Source organism: Candoia aspera, chromosome 6 (assembly GCF_035149785.1).
Source record: "Candoia aspera isolate rCanAsp1 chromosome 6, rCanAsp1.hap2, whole genome shotgun sequence".
NCBI classification, from domain to species: Eukaryota; Metazoa; Chordata; class Lepidosauria; order Squamata; family Boidae; genus Candoia; species Candoia aspera.
In genome coordinates, this window is record NC_086158.1 from 89,000,506 (window position 1) to 89,014,561 (window position 14,056).

A 14,056-nucleotide genomic window follows, 5' to 3' on the forward strand; every position below is an offset into this window, starting at 1 on the left:
CCTGTGCCTCTCTAATCGTGTAGTAAAGAACATCCATGTGCTTGGTCTGCCCTCCCACCTTCTTTGATAGTGTCTTATACAACTTTGGTTGTCCTCAAAGACTCTTATTGGAGCAGGAACACTTACCCCCAGATCCTCAAGTAAATACTTGAGCCATTGTACTTCTGCAGATGTCTCAGCCGCTGAGACATACTCCTCTTCAGTAGTTGGGCATGCCAATATAATTTGCTTGCGACTAGCCCAGCTCATAGCTCCTTCCCCAAACAAAAACACATTCCCACTAGTGGGATGGTGATATGGAAAAATTGGATGGAAGCAGAATATTAACTTTGGGCCGAATGATAGACAATGAAGATGAATTTTTAACATACGCTGTATTAAGAGACAACTATCATCTATCAGAAGTAACCCAATGGCAATATTTACAGCAACATTGTTTGGACCAGCAGCATTTTCAGCTCTAAGATACTAGAACAACTTGTTAAATCCTTCAAAACTAAAAAACCTATTAGTTTTTATAGATATTTGTTATCAATAAATCAATTTGATATGCAGATGCTAAGACATGAATGGAATAAAGAATTAAAGATTTCTATATTGCCTAGACAATGGGAGAGTGTCATAACTTCTATAGCAAGAGTGCCCACAGACTTTAAACTATGTCTTATACAACAAAAAATAATATTTAGAATTCATTGGACTCCACTGTGCTTGAATCGAAAAGGACTAAGACAGCATTCTGTTGGAGATGAAATAAGGATAATGCTTCTTTACAACACATGTTTTTACAGTGTCCTATACTAAGTTTTGGAAGAAAGTAACGGACTATATAAATATGACTGTGCGACAAAAGCTAAAATATTCAGAGAATAATATTCCCTTGAATTACATACCTATTACATGGAATTTGACAACTGGACAACATAAATAGATTCTCCATGCCCTTACTATGGCCAAAAGACTGATATTGCAGCATTGGAAAGATACATGTATGGCTCCATTTACCTATGAACAGATTGCCTATAGACTTAGACTTTGTATGGACAGGTATAATGAAATATGGAACTCATTTATACAAAATACAGTAGGTTAAAAAAAGAATGATAATGTATTAGAAATAAATATATATACACTTGAATAATACATTAGATAAGTATATATAGAATTGTAATTGTTAATTGTTATAATGATATGCTTTGTTTTGTTGTATTTTTTTTTCTAAAAGCACTTTTTATGTGGTGTTTTTCTTTGAGAATGTAAGTATTTGCATCATAATCATTTTTGTGTTTTGTTCCTTTTCTTTTTCTGTTACTATTTTAGGCTTTAAGGTTTATTTACATACCACAGCCCTGCTACCCCATCTGGTACCCTAAGGGGAGTGGATACAGATGTCATGTTCACCGTTGCGGTGTTTCTGCATCGTAACGGTTCACTTGCCAAAGTGCTGATACGTGTCGCTGGCTGGGAGGGTGCTGCTGAGAGACCTTGTACGGGAGACGTGCTGGACTGTGCCAGGGAGGAATGCGTTTCGGCTATCTCTTAAATGTCAAGGTCTTTTTACCCGTTGATCAGCAGAGCTCGTTAGGAGCACCTGGGAATGTGGGGTTGTACTGGATGTGAAGGAGGGGGTGGGCTGATGTTTGAAATGATGCTATTTAGTTTGAGTTTAGGTGCGCTTTTCTCATTCTCAGCTTTTTACCTGTTTGCACCCTATTCTAAATAAACCCAGAACCTGAATTGTGATTCTGAGTCTGAGAGTTTTATTTGGATTAAGGCAATCATTACAACAGAGGGGAAAAAAGTTAAAAGGGGTAGGGAGTGCATGATAGCTTTAGCCAACCACAGGTAGTGGGGTGGTGGTGTTACTATATAATTCAGACAAAGGTTCTTCGTATTATTAGAATGCATTGGTTTTGACCTCTTGTTGAGTGTTCAGGGGTGTGACAGAACTGCACTAGAGGTTTCTGGGCATCACGCTCTGGAACAGATTGTGGCATTTGACATTTGGAACTTGGGATAGTGTACAGTATACCCTCCCTGTTGGGGATTTGGTGATCTTGGTAGATTTTTGGATGGCCATCACCCTCACGTTGTCAGACTTGCCTCTTGGCCTGGACTGCAACCTTCAAGGAGATTGATGTCAGTAGATGCTGCAGTATCTTTGTATCCAGTCTGGCTTTATCAGCTTTCCAGGGGTTGGTTGGAGGACAAGAGAAAGATGATTTTTTTTAGATCAGATTTAGTTATTACGTCTCTGACTTCTGAAGAGCATTTCCCAATTTTGGTTACTGTATAACAGACACTGATGTTCATGGTGCAACATTGACAACAGCTACCAATGACGGGCACTCCGTCCGCCATCTCCACTTAAAGCTGATTTTCACCTACAGGCCTCCCAGCTTAGGTTTCAGATGGTTCTCCTGTATATAATATTTTGCCCGCAGCTAATCCAAGAAGGAAGCTCCGCTGCGTCCCCGCCTCAGAAATGGCGGCCCATAATTGATTCGCCCATTCCTGAACGTGCTGCGGAGAGGACTATGTCATGCTGTACATCGTCGCTTCACGTGCGAACCAGAACTGCCTGTAGAAACAGCACGACAGCTCCACCCCCGACCCGAGAGCAAGAACTAAAACCAGCCACGGAGCCCGCACCGGAAACGGGAAAGAACAAGGAATCACGGGGCCTCAGATGGTATGCGTCACTTCCTGTTCCCATTTTTCCGTGATGGTGCAACCTGCTGGGCGGGCCGTTGGTAAAGTGAGGACGTGGCAGCCGGAGGAATCGTAGAGTGGACTGGGAGGGGCACTTCCGGGGAGCGACCGGCCCAGGAACCGGAAGTCGTCACCGGCGGGGCCGCTGGCTGTGGTGAGTCCTGGGCCCAGCGCTTGTTCCTGGCGCAGGCGGCCCGTCCGGGAAGGGAGGGAGAGGCACCGGTGGCGCTTCCCGGTCGCCCGGCCTGGCTCACGTTCGCATCTGCCGCCTGGCTCCGAGCGCCTCCGCTTTCGGAAGGGCTCCAGACCGGCCTGGGCGCCTCCCCGCCGGCCAGCGCAGGGAGCGGCCGCGTCTTTCCCGCTTGCCCCTCTCCTGACGGCTCTGGGTGGGAGCAATTGGGAGCAGCGGGAGCGAGGAGCTCGCCTCCCTCCCTTTCCCACGTGTTCGGGGCCTGTTCGTGATGGGTGAGTATGCTGTGGGACTCATGGGTTCTCACGACATGCCGTAAGCGAGAGCAGGCTGAGTGCGGGACTGGCGATTTTGTGCTTCAGGGTGTCCTGGGCTTCTTGGTAGGTCCTGCTCCTGGCCTAGGCGAAAAGCCAGCATCACTGAGCGACTGGAGGACAGTGGGTCCTCGGAATGTGTAGTCCATTCGGTCGTGGGGTACAGTCTTCCTCTGGAGGTAGAATTCTCTAGTTGTTTTACAACTCTTTTAAAAGGATGACTTTGTGGATCGATAGCAACAAAAAAACCCACATCCATAATAGCCATAAGGCTGCTTCATAACATGTCAGCTGGTCTCGGAACCACTCCATCCCAGACTGTAGCCCCAAAGGGAATTCAAACACAGATCTCTCTGCGTTCTGTATGCCAGGTAACCCAGCCATAATAGTTCCTTATTTCAAATATACTGAATCATGATGTATCTTACCCTATAGAACCAAATCATAATATGTGTGTCTAAACCAGTGTTTCTCAACCTTGGCCTCTTAAAGATGTGTGGACTTCAATTCCCACAGTTCCCCAGACAGCGGGATGGCTGGGGAATTCTAGGGGTTGAAGTCCACACATCTTAAAGTGGCCAAGGTTGAGAGACACTGGTCTAAACATATAACAGGTAGAGTTTTGAACTGTTAGACTACTTTTGTTTTCTCTCACAGCAACTTGTTCCATAAATTCATTCTTTTCTGTAAAGCAGCAATTTCTTGTGGTGGGATGATTGCTGTAACACTAGCACAAACCATATTTTGTTGATTAGTTTCTCTTACCCCCAGTCTGAATTTCTCAAATTTACCTGTTCACCATTTTTAAAAACTAGAACTTTATTTTGTATGTATGTTTTTAAAATGCAATAGCTGATTAGCAGGTATACGGCAGTAAATAAGTGTTATAATCATTATGTTTATAATGATGTGCCACGTACATCGGTGTGGGTGTCACAAACAGCATTAATGTAATTTGTTAAACATGTTTCAGTGATTGGATTCATGTAATATGTTCAGCTAAAGCAATGCAGGAGACAGTTTAGTGCACTATATAAATTCACCCATAGAATATAAGTAGAGGAAGTATTTAAAAGATGTGTAATCATCTATTAATATGGCAGTTAAGGATATCAGTTGTTTCCTTCTGGTGTTTCGGATTATCTTTGTTGATTGCATACATACTCATGTATTGGAATGCAACTTTACAGTCTCCATTTTTTAAAAAAATATTAACTTGAGTGCCTCTCCTTAGGATAACATCAAGTAATTTTTTTTGGCTTACTAGCAACTCCTATTTTTATTAAACTTTTTTTTGCCTTTGCTCCTATTTGCTTTTCTTTGTTTGTTTTCTTCTCTTAATAGCATCACTATGGTATAGCTGTACTGCTGACTTTCAGGTAAAACACTAATATTAAAGCAAGACTTTAATATTGGTCATGGAATCATATATTTAGAAAGGACTGGTTAGGCTATTGAATCCAACCCTCTATTCATTACAGAATGATACAGTGCAGAAAATGAAATTAAACTATTGTAGACTGATAATCGTCTGACCTCCACTTGAATACATCTGATGGAGAACATATCTAATAAATTCCTGCCAATTTCTCTTGAAGTTGTTTTTACAGTGAATTAATCTTAGAATTATTTTCTAACAGATGACTCTTTTCACATATTAGAAGAGTGCAATTATATCCTTTCTCAGTCATCCTTTCTCAAGGCTACTTATGCCCAGCTCCTTCAACGTCTCTTCATAGAGCACTGTTTTTCATTCCTTGAGGTGGGGTTTGGCCAAAGGCGAATACAGCAGAACTAATACTTCTTACGAAGTGCAAATTATAGTTCTGTTGATACAGTCTAAAACTGTATTTGTCTTGTTAGCTACCTTACAGTACTGACTCATATTCTGTTTGGAATTAGCTACTGTTCCAAGACCTTTTTCACAAGTCAGGGGTCCCCCAAATATCCCAGTGTATTTGATTTTTGTTTCCTAAATAGAAAACTATCCTTAGTTTCTTAAATTTAATTATGTTACATTCAGACCATTTCTCTAACCATATCATGTTGCCTGTTATTTCTGTCTTCTATATTATTAGCTATCCTATCCAATTTTGTATCATCTGCAATTTTGATAAAGGTTCCCTCCACTTCTACATCCAACTGATTGAAATACCAAAGACTGGAGGAACCAGGGCTGATCCCTGTGGCACCACAATTAATTAATTAATTAATTCATTCATTCATTCATTCAATTTAATTAATTAATTAAATGTCATCAAGTTGGGTTAACTCTTAGCCAGCGATATAGATATTCTCCAGAATAAACCACACTACATACCTGTCTCCAACATGATGAGGAACTATTATTCCTCATATAATAGTTGTATGAGTTATAATATGAGTTGGGCGGTAAAGAAATATGACAAATACATAAATAATTACATTGTTATTATATTATTTTATTAATTTGGGGTGTTGCACCTAACCTAGAATCCTAATTAATCCAGAGTCACATATGTGAGATAGGTGGCTACATAAATTGGATAAATTAATGCAATAAATAAATCAGTAATATACATATTAATGAGCACACTTTGAGTGCCGTTTTCAGATCAGATATATATCCATTTAGTTGTCATGCCACTAAATCCACTCTTAGCCAGCTTGCTAATCAGTGCATCATGAGATGTCAAATGCTTTGCTGGTCAATATATACAGTATATTTACTGCAGTTCTACAATCTGATTATTAGATCAAACAATGAAATTATTTGTTTGGTAAGATTGTTTTCAAGATTTGTATTTATCAGGCTCTTTAGAATCTTCCCAGGTATCTAAGTCAGCCCAGGTGGCTGTAGTTTCCTGGAGGCTGCTTTTTCCCTGTGCAAGATACGTAAGCCTTTCCCTTGCTTCAGTCAGTTGCCATTTTGCCAGTTCTGCAGGATTTCTTGAAGTAGGTTTTGGCCAAGCCCTCACTGGCTTTTTCAGGATAACAGAATGCAGTTCATCTGGTCCTGGAAATTTAAACTTAAAATAAATAGACATTCCCTGACCTGGCAGTCAAGATTCCTGCCCTTTCATCCTGCTCTTTACTAACATCTGTTCAAAGACTTTTTAACTGGAGAAGACTGGTCCAAACTATGAGCTGGGTAGCTCTGCCTTTTGTTTGTTAGCTATTAGCATTCCTTCCTGAGCAACTGGTGTGTTATAACATATACATTTATAGTGAGATGGGCAGTGTATAAATTTAATAAATAAAATATCTAAAGAATCCCCTCCATTATTTACATTCTGAGCTTTTTCTTTTCCTCATGCCAACTGTAGTTATGATACTCAGATCTGCTCTTTTACAAAGCTCAGTTGTAAAGTTCTGACACAGTTGACTCAATAAGTTGTTCAAGCTAAGTTCATTAGAGCTATTCTTGCAATCCCAAAGTGTGTTAAGGATACCAACTTACATTTAAAGATGGGTTTGGTTTTTGTGGATGCTAGAGATTGGTTCCTACCCCTCAGTTTTTGAATAAAATTTTCTTCCCAATAGGTTTGGTGCCTAGGGTCTGCTTCAAATTAACGTGGCTTCAGAAAACTATTGACAAAATCCACTTTTGGGGTTTCTCAATGGAAAACCTCTGCTCATTAGGCTCTGAAAAGACCAGAAGTGCTCTCAAGCAACAGATCAGGGACATTGATCTTCAAACCAACTTAAGCCTAGTGTCTAGTCTTATGACTCAGGGGATTCTTCCAGAAGGATTTGTTCTAGCCTCCTTTCTATCATCCATCGCAGTACTGAAATTTTGAAGGGCCTTTACTTCTGCCTGGCTGGGTGCATTGCCATCAGGAATTCTCTTTGGTCACTAAAAGGTTACCCCTGACACCAGCACTTATCCCAAGTGAGGATAACTCAGTAGAGTCTCTGAGCCACTCCTTTGTGGTTACTTTTACAGGGACTCTCAGATGACTCTCAACTACCCCATCCTGAAAAAATTTCCAGGCAGAGAGCGCAACTTCTACAGGTAGTCCTTGACTTATATCCAGAAATGGAAGCAGAATTTTCTGTCGCTAAGCAATGCGGTCATAAAGTGAGGCATCACATGACTGCTTTGCTTAGCAATGGCAGTCCCAGCACTCCCTGTTGCCGTCATTAAGCAAATTCCACCAGTCGTTAGCCGAGCACCGACCCCAATACAAGCCATTCTGGGCTTGTAAGGTAAGGAACTGCCTCAAACTCCCCCCACCTACCTGTCTGCCCCCCATCTCTGCCCTTTTGGCTGCCCTGCACCCTTCCTTGCGGGGCAGCAAGAAGCCCCAGAACAGTGCATCTCTGGAGCTGCTTGCCATGCTCTGGGAATCTGCAGCCGCCCTCACCACCCTGCACTCCAACATCCCTTTGCAGTCGGTTTCTCCAGTGGTGTGCGAATGGCGCTGTGCAAATAAGAATGCCAGCCAATGGGGAAGGCAGGAAGCAGTTTTGTCCAATGGGAAAGCACCAGGGGTTGGCTCAGGAAGCCACGTGTAGGAAGTATTCATGGAGAAACCGCTTGCAAAGGGGCTTGCTTTTGCCAGTTTCACACAAAGGCCAGAGATGCCTCAGCAGTGGGAGAAAGAAGTTGACAGTCAGCTGGGATGGCAGAATACAGTACAGCAGGGGTCTCGGAGTGCGGTTCTGGTGCTGCTTGCTGTCCCACAAGGCAGGGTGCAGGATAGCCAAAAGGACAGAGATGGGGGAAGATAGGCAGGTGGGGGGAGCTGAAGCACCCCTGCAGTTGTAAGCACAGGTGGGCTGCCAAGCACCCAAATTTTGATTGCGTGATGGGGGGGCACTGCAGTGGCCATAACTGAGGATCGGTCATAAGTCACTTTTTTCAGCCCCATCCTAATTTCGAACAGTCACCGAATGAATGGTCATAAGTTGAGGACAATTTGTATTTGTTGCTCCTCCACTCAGATAAGAACCCAAGTATATCCTCCCAGGTTGCCCAGTTCTGTGCATCTGTTTGTTCTTGCTTTTCTTGTAGCTGAAGATTTTGACTTCCATCTGTTTACAGGTAGTCCTTGCTTACTGATGGAAATTGGGACCAGGAACTCTGTCACTAAGTGACACGATTGTAAGGCACAACATCACATGGCTGCGCCAACTTAACAGTGGCAGTTTTGGCACTCCCAGTTGCTGTCGTTAGGCGAATCCCACACAGTTGCAGCATCCTGCGGTCACGTAATCACCATATGCGACCTCCTGCCAGCTTCCCCATTGTTTTGCTTGTTGGAAGCTGGCAGGGAAGGCTGCAAATCCCACATGATGCTGCAGTGTTGTGATTGTGAGCCGAACACCTGAATCGTGATCATGTGATTGCGGGGATGCAACTATCAGGACCAGTCATAAGTACGCCTCATTCAACACCATCGTAATTTTGAATGGCCACTGAACGAGTGGGTGTTAAGCGAGAACTACTTGTACTTGAATTTTATGTTGCTCTACTATTACTGAATTCCTTACCTTGTATTGTTATATTTTATTCTTTGTTTTACATCTTAGATTTTATTTTACTACTTACAGAGTGATACACACATGTGCACACAGACACATATTCACTTTGTAGGTTTTATCTCGCTGTTTTGTTGGCCTTTTGGTTATAAATTATTTGATTTGATCTTCAGCTAAGTCTTCTCTATTGATTAGTATCAAGTCAAAAATGGGTAATCCTCTTTATCGTTCAGCTGCTACATTCCAGTCTTCAGGACAAAAATACTTCAACCTTATCACCATTTACTTTGAAAATCTTGGAACCCAAAAAACTGTGGGTTGAAGTGATATTCTTCTCCCAAGGATTAAGCGTCTTCTGATTTCCTGACTGCAGTCAGCATCTGCAGTAATCTTCTCACCTAGGAATACAAAGTCTTTCACTGCTTCTACATTTTCTCCCTCTATTTGCCAGTTATCAATCCAGCTGGTTGCCATAATCTTGGGTTTTTTGAGGTTTAGCTGCAAACCAGCTTTTGCACTTTCTTCTTTCACCTTCATCATAAGGCTCCTCAGTTCCTCTTCGCTTTCAGCCATCAAAGTGGTATCGTCTGCATATCTGAGATTGTTAATGTTTCTTCCAGCAATTTTAACTCCAGCCTTGGATTCCTCAAGCCCAGCATGTCGCATGATGTGTTCTGCGTACAAGTTGAATAGGTAGGGTGAGAGTATACAGCCCTGCCATACTCCTTTCCCAATCTTAAACCAGTCCGTTGTTCCGTGGTCTGTTCTTACTGTTGCTGCTAGGTCGTTACACAGATTCTTCAGGAGGCAGACAAGATGAGTTGGTATCCCCATACCGCTAAGAACTTGCCACAATTTGTTATGGTCCACACAGTCAAAGGCTTTAGAATAGTCAATAAAACAGAAATAGATGTTTTTCTGAAACTCCCTGGCTTTTTCCATTATCCAGCGGATATTGGCAATTTGGTCCCTAGTTCCTCTGCCTTTTCTAAACCCAGCTTGTACATCTGGCAATTCTCGCTCCATGAATTGCTGAAGTCTACCTTGCAGGATCTTGAGCATTACCTTACTGGCATGTGAAATGAGTGCCACTGTTCGATAGTTTGAACATTCTTTAATGTTTCCCTTTTTTGGTATGGGGATATAAGTTGATTTTTTCCAGTCTGATGGCCATTCTTGTGTATTCCAAATTTGCTGGCGTATAGCATGCATTAGCTTGACAGCATCATCTTGCAAGATTTTGAACAGTTCAGCTGGGATGCTGTTGTCTCCTGCTGCCTTGTTATTAGCAATGCTTCTTAAGGCCCATTCAACCTCACTCTTCAGGATGTCTGGCTCTAGTTCATTGACCACACCGTCAAAGCTATCCCCGATATTGTTATCCTTCCTATACAGGTCTTCTGTATATTCTTGCCACCTTTTCTTGATCTCTTCTTCTTCTGTTAGGTCCTTGCCATCTTTGTTTTTGATCATACCCATTTTTGCCTGGAATTTACCTCCAATGTTTCTAATTTTCTGGAAGAGGTCTCTTGTCCTTCCTATTCTATTGTCTTCTTCCACTTCCACGCATTGCTTGTTTAAAAATAATTCCTTATCTCTTCTGGCTACCCTCTGGAATTTTGCATTTAATTGGGCATATCTCCCCCTATCACTGTTGCCTTTTGCTTTCCTTCTTTCTTGGGCTACTTCTAGTGTCTCAGCAGACAGCCATTTTGCCTTCTTGGTTTTCTCTTTCTTTGGGATGTATTTTGTTGCCGCCTCTTGAGCGATGTTGCGGACTTCTGTCCATAGTTCTTCTGGGACCCTATCTACTAAGTCCAGTCCCTTGAAGCTATTCTTCACCTCCACTGCATATTCCTTAGGAATATTAGTGAGCTCATATCTAGCTGATCTGTGGGTCTTCCCTAATCTCTTTAGTCTGATCCTAAATTGTGCAAGAAGAAGTTCGTGATTGGAACTACAGTCAGCTCCAGGTCTTGTTTTTACCGACTGTATAGATGTCCGCCACCTTTGTCTGCAAAGGATGTAGTCAATCTGATTTCGGTGTTGTCCATCTGGTGAAGTCCATGTATAAAGCCGTCTCTTAGGTTGTTGGAAGAGAGTGTTTGTTCTGCAGAGTGAGTTCTCTTGGCAAAATCCTATCAGCCTATGTCCTGCTTCGTTTTGTCCTCCCAGGCCATGCTTACCTGTAATTCCAGGTGTTATTTGACTGCCCACCTTAGCATTCCAGTCTCCCGTGATGAAAATAATGTCTCTTTTAGGCGTGTTGTCCAGTAGGTGCTGCAGATCCTCACAGAACTGCTCTACTTCAGCTTCTTCAGCATCTGTGGTTGGGGCGTATATTTGGATCACTGTGATGTTAGATGGCTTGCCCTGAATTCGAATTGAGATCATTCTATCGTTTTTTGGATTGTATCCAAGCACTGCTTTAGCCACTTTACTATTAATTATGAAGGCTACTCCATTTCTTCTGTGGTCCTCTTGTCCACAGTAGTAGATCTGGTGGTCATCTGATGTGAAGTGGCCCATTCCAGTCCATTTCAGTTCACTGACGCCCAGAATGTCTATCTTTAATCTTGACATCTCACCAATAACCACATCCAATTTGCCCTGGCTCATAGATCTTACATTCCAGGTTCCAATGGTGTGTTGATCCTTAGAACATCGGATTTGCCGTTCACCACCAGCACTGTCGGCCGCTAGCCGTCCTTTCGGCTTTGAGCTAGCTGCGTCATCACGTCTGGGGCTAGTTGAACTCATCCTCTGTTCCTCCCCAGTAGCATTTTGTCCATCTTCCGACCTGGGGGTCTCATCTTCCGATGGTATACCGACATATCTCTGGTTGTATTGATCCATTTAGTTTTCACGGCAAGAATACTGGGGTGGGTTGCCATTACCTTCCCCAGGGATCGCATTTAGTCCGACCTCTCTGTCATGACCTTCCTGTCTTGGGTGGCCCTTCACGGTTTAGCTCATGGCATCATTGAGGTGCTCAAGCTCCAGCACCATGACAAGGTAACGATCCTTTGCTGAAGTTCCCTCCCTACTGGGAGATAAGTGGATTGATGCAGTTGCACTGCCTTTTCCAGGCTAGGTCTGTTTCCCAAGTGAACTAACAGAGAAGGAGTTGACCAACCCCTTAATGGACTTTGTAACGGTAAGACTATAACTATTAAAGGCTTATACTGTAGTTAAATTATATTAAGTTAGATATTCAAAAGTATATGGAGAGACAAAATATGGAATTGAACTATTTAGTAGTTAACTAGTGGGTAACTATTTCAGTATCTATAAATTAAAATATTAAAAAACTCAGCAAAATTGTTTCATACATATGGGACCTTCCTTCCTTGGAAGGCACTTAGAGATTCAGCTAATTGTGGGAGATATGCTGGTTCATATAATGTAGTCTTGTACCATAGTGGCTCCCTTTTGCCTAGAAGTTATCTCAGGTAATGTTTTACACAAACATTATTTTTTCTAAATTTTCATATTCTTTCAAATTATATACCACTAGCATGGAAACTAAGTGAGAAGAAAGGAAATGGCTGTTATGTGCTCTTAAGATTGTAAAATGGGTGCTATTAATTACAAGGATGGAAGGCCACCCATTTTTGGTCAGTTCTACAGCTCAAAGAATTGCCTTTCTAGATTTGAACAAGCATTCCATTGCAGACGTCTTGCCTAGAAGATTATTGAGAAATTCAGTCTCTTACTGTATTTCTTCCTATTATTTTCTTACTAAAATTAAGTAAAGTGTCCTAAATATAAACAGATTAATTGTATATTTGAGCATATAAATAAGTTTAAGTGATTAGTCTATACATTCTTTAATTTTTTGCAAATAATAAAATACCAAACAAATTGTCTCCAAAGTTTCAGTTAATTTCATTTTTAGCCTTAATTGAAGAGGCAGAGTTTTGAACTTGGGGCCTTTTGTATTCTAAGCCTGTGTTCTACCCAAAGTTGTACTCCTTCCCTGGAGCATTCTGTGGTAACATAACTTTCATCCATTTTTGCATTAGAATAGATTTGAATTAATTCCATTCAGATTCCTTCAGATCACCGGCCAAACCTTTCCTTCCAGCTGCTCCTACTTGTCCTCCAGAATGGTAGATACCAAAGTTGTTCACTCTTTGTAGTTGGCAATATTTTATTCCCAGTGTTGTACCCCAACAGCTCCAAAGGAAAGACTGTGAGAGTCTTTATATATTCCAAATATTCAGGCCCTCATGCATCAGCTGTAAGAAACCTAAAGTTTGTATCTGAAATGTCTGCTATCTAATATGTACTCTTTGCAGCAAGGTCATTTTAAAAAGTTATGTTGTTGTTTATTCATTCAGTCGCTTCTGACTCTTTGTGACTTCATGGACCAACCCACTCCAGAACTTCCTGTCAGTCGTCGCCACCCCCATCTCCCCCAAGGTTGAGTCCATCACCTCTAGAATATCATCCATCCATCTTGCCCTTGGTCGGCCCCTCTTCCTTTTGCCTTCCACTCTCCCTAGCATCAGCATCTTCTCCAGGGTGTCCTGTCTTCTCATTATGTGGCCAAAGTACTTCAGTTTTGCCTTTAATATCATTCCCTCAAGTGAGCAGTCTGGCTTTATTTCCTGGAGGATGGACTGGTTTGATCTTCCTGCAGTCCAAGGCACTCTCAGAATTTTCCTCCAACACCACAGTTCAAAAGCATCGATCTTCCTTCTCTCAGCCTTCCTTATGGTCCAGCTCTCACAGCCATATGTTACTACGGGGAACACCATTGCTTTAACTATGCGGACCTTTGTTGTCAGTGTGATGTCTCTGCTCTTAACTATTTTATCGAGATTTGTCATTGCTCTCCTCCCAAGATTTAAACGTTTTCTGATTTCCTGGCTGTAGTCAGCATCTGTGGTAATCTTTGCGCCTAGAAATACAAAGTCTGCCATTACCTCTATGTTTTCTCCCTCTATTTGCCAGTTATCAATCAAGCTGGTTGCCGTAATCTTGGTTGTTTTGAAGCTTAACTGCAAGCCAGCTTTTGCACTTTCTTCTTTCACCTTCATCATAAGGCTCCTCAGTTCCTCCTTGCTTTCAGCCATCAAAGTGGTATCATCTGCATATCTGAGATTGTTAATGTTTCTTCCAGTGATCTTAACCCCAGCCTTGGATTCCTCAAGCCCAGCATGTCGCATGATGTGTTCTGCGTACAAGTTGAATAGGTAGGGTGAGGGTATACAACCCTCCTGCACTCCTTTCCCAATCTTAAACCAGTCCGTTGTTCCGTGGTCTGTTCTTACTGTTGCTACTTGGTCGTTATACAGATTCCTCAGGAGGCAGACAAGATGACTTGGTAACCCCATACCACCAAGAACTTGCCACAATTTGTTATGGTCCA

At 42.1% G+C, this 14,056-nt stretch overlaps 1 protein-coding gene across 3 annotated transcripts in view; it reads left to right on the top strand.

Moving 5' to 3' along the window:
• Positions 1–2,832: 2,832 nt before the first annotated feature.
• The window catches only part of SEC24C (SEC24 homolog C, COPII coat complex component), a 53,995-nt gene continuing 42,771 nt past the window's right edge, over positions 2,833–14,056 (top strand). For all 3 annotated transcript variants that reach the window (XM_063307626.1, XM_063307628.1, XM_063307629.1), the window contains exon 1: positions 2,833–3,177. The gene's annotated coding sequence lies outside the window, so the exon portion shown is untranslated. The remainder of the gene's footprint in view (positions 3,178–14,056) is intronic.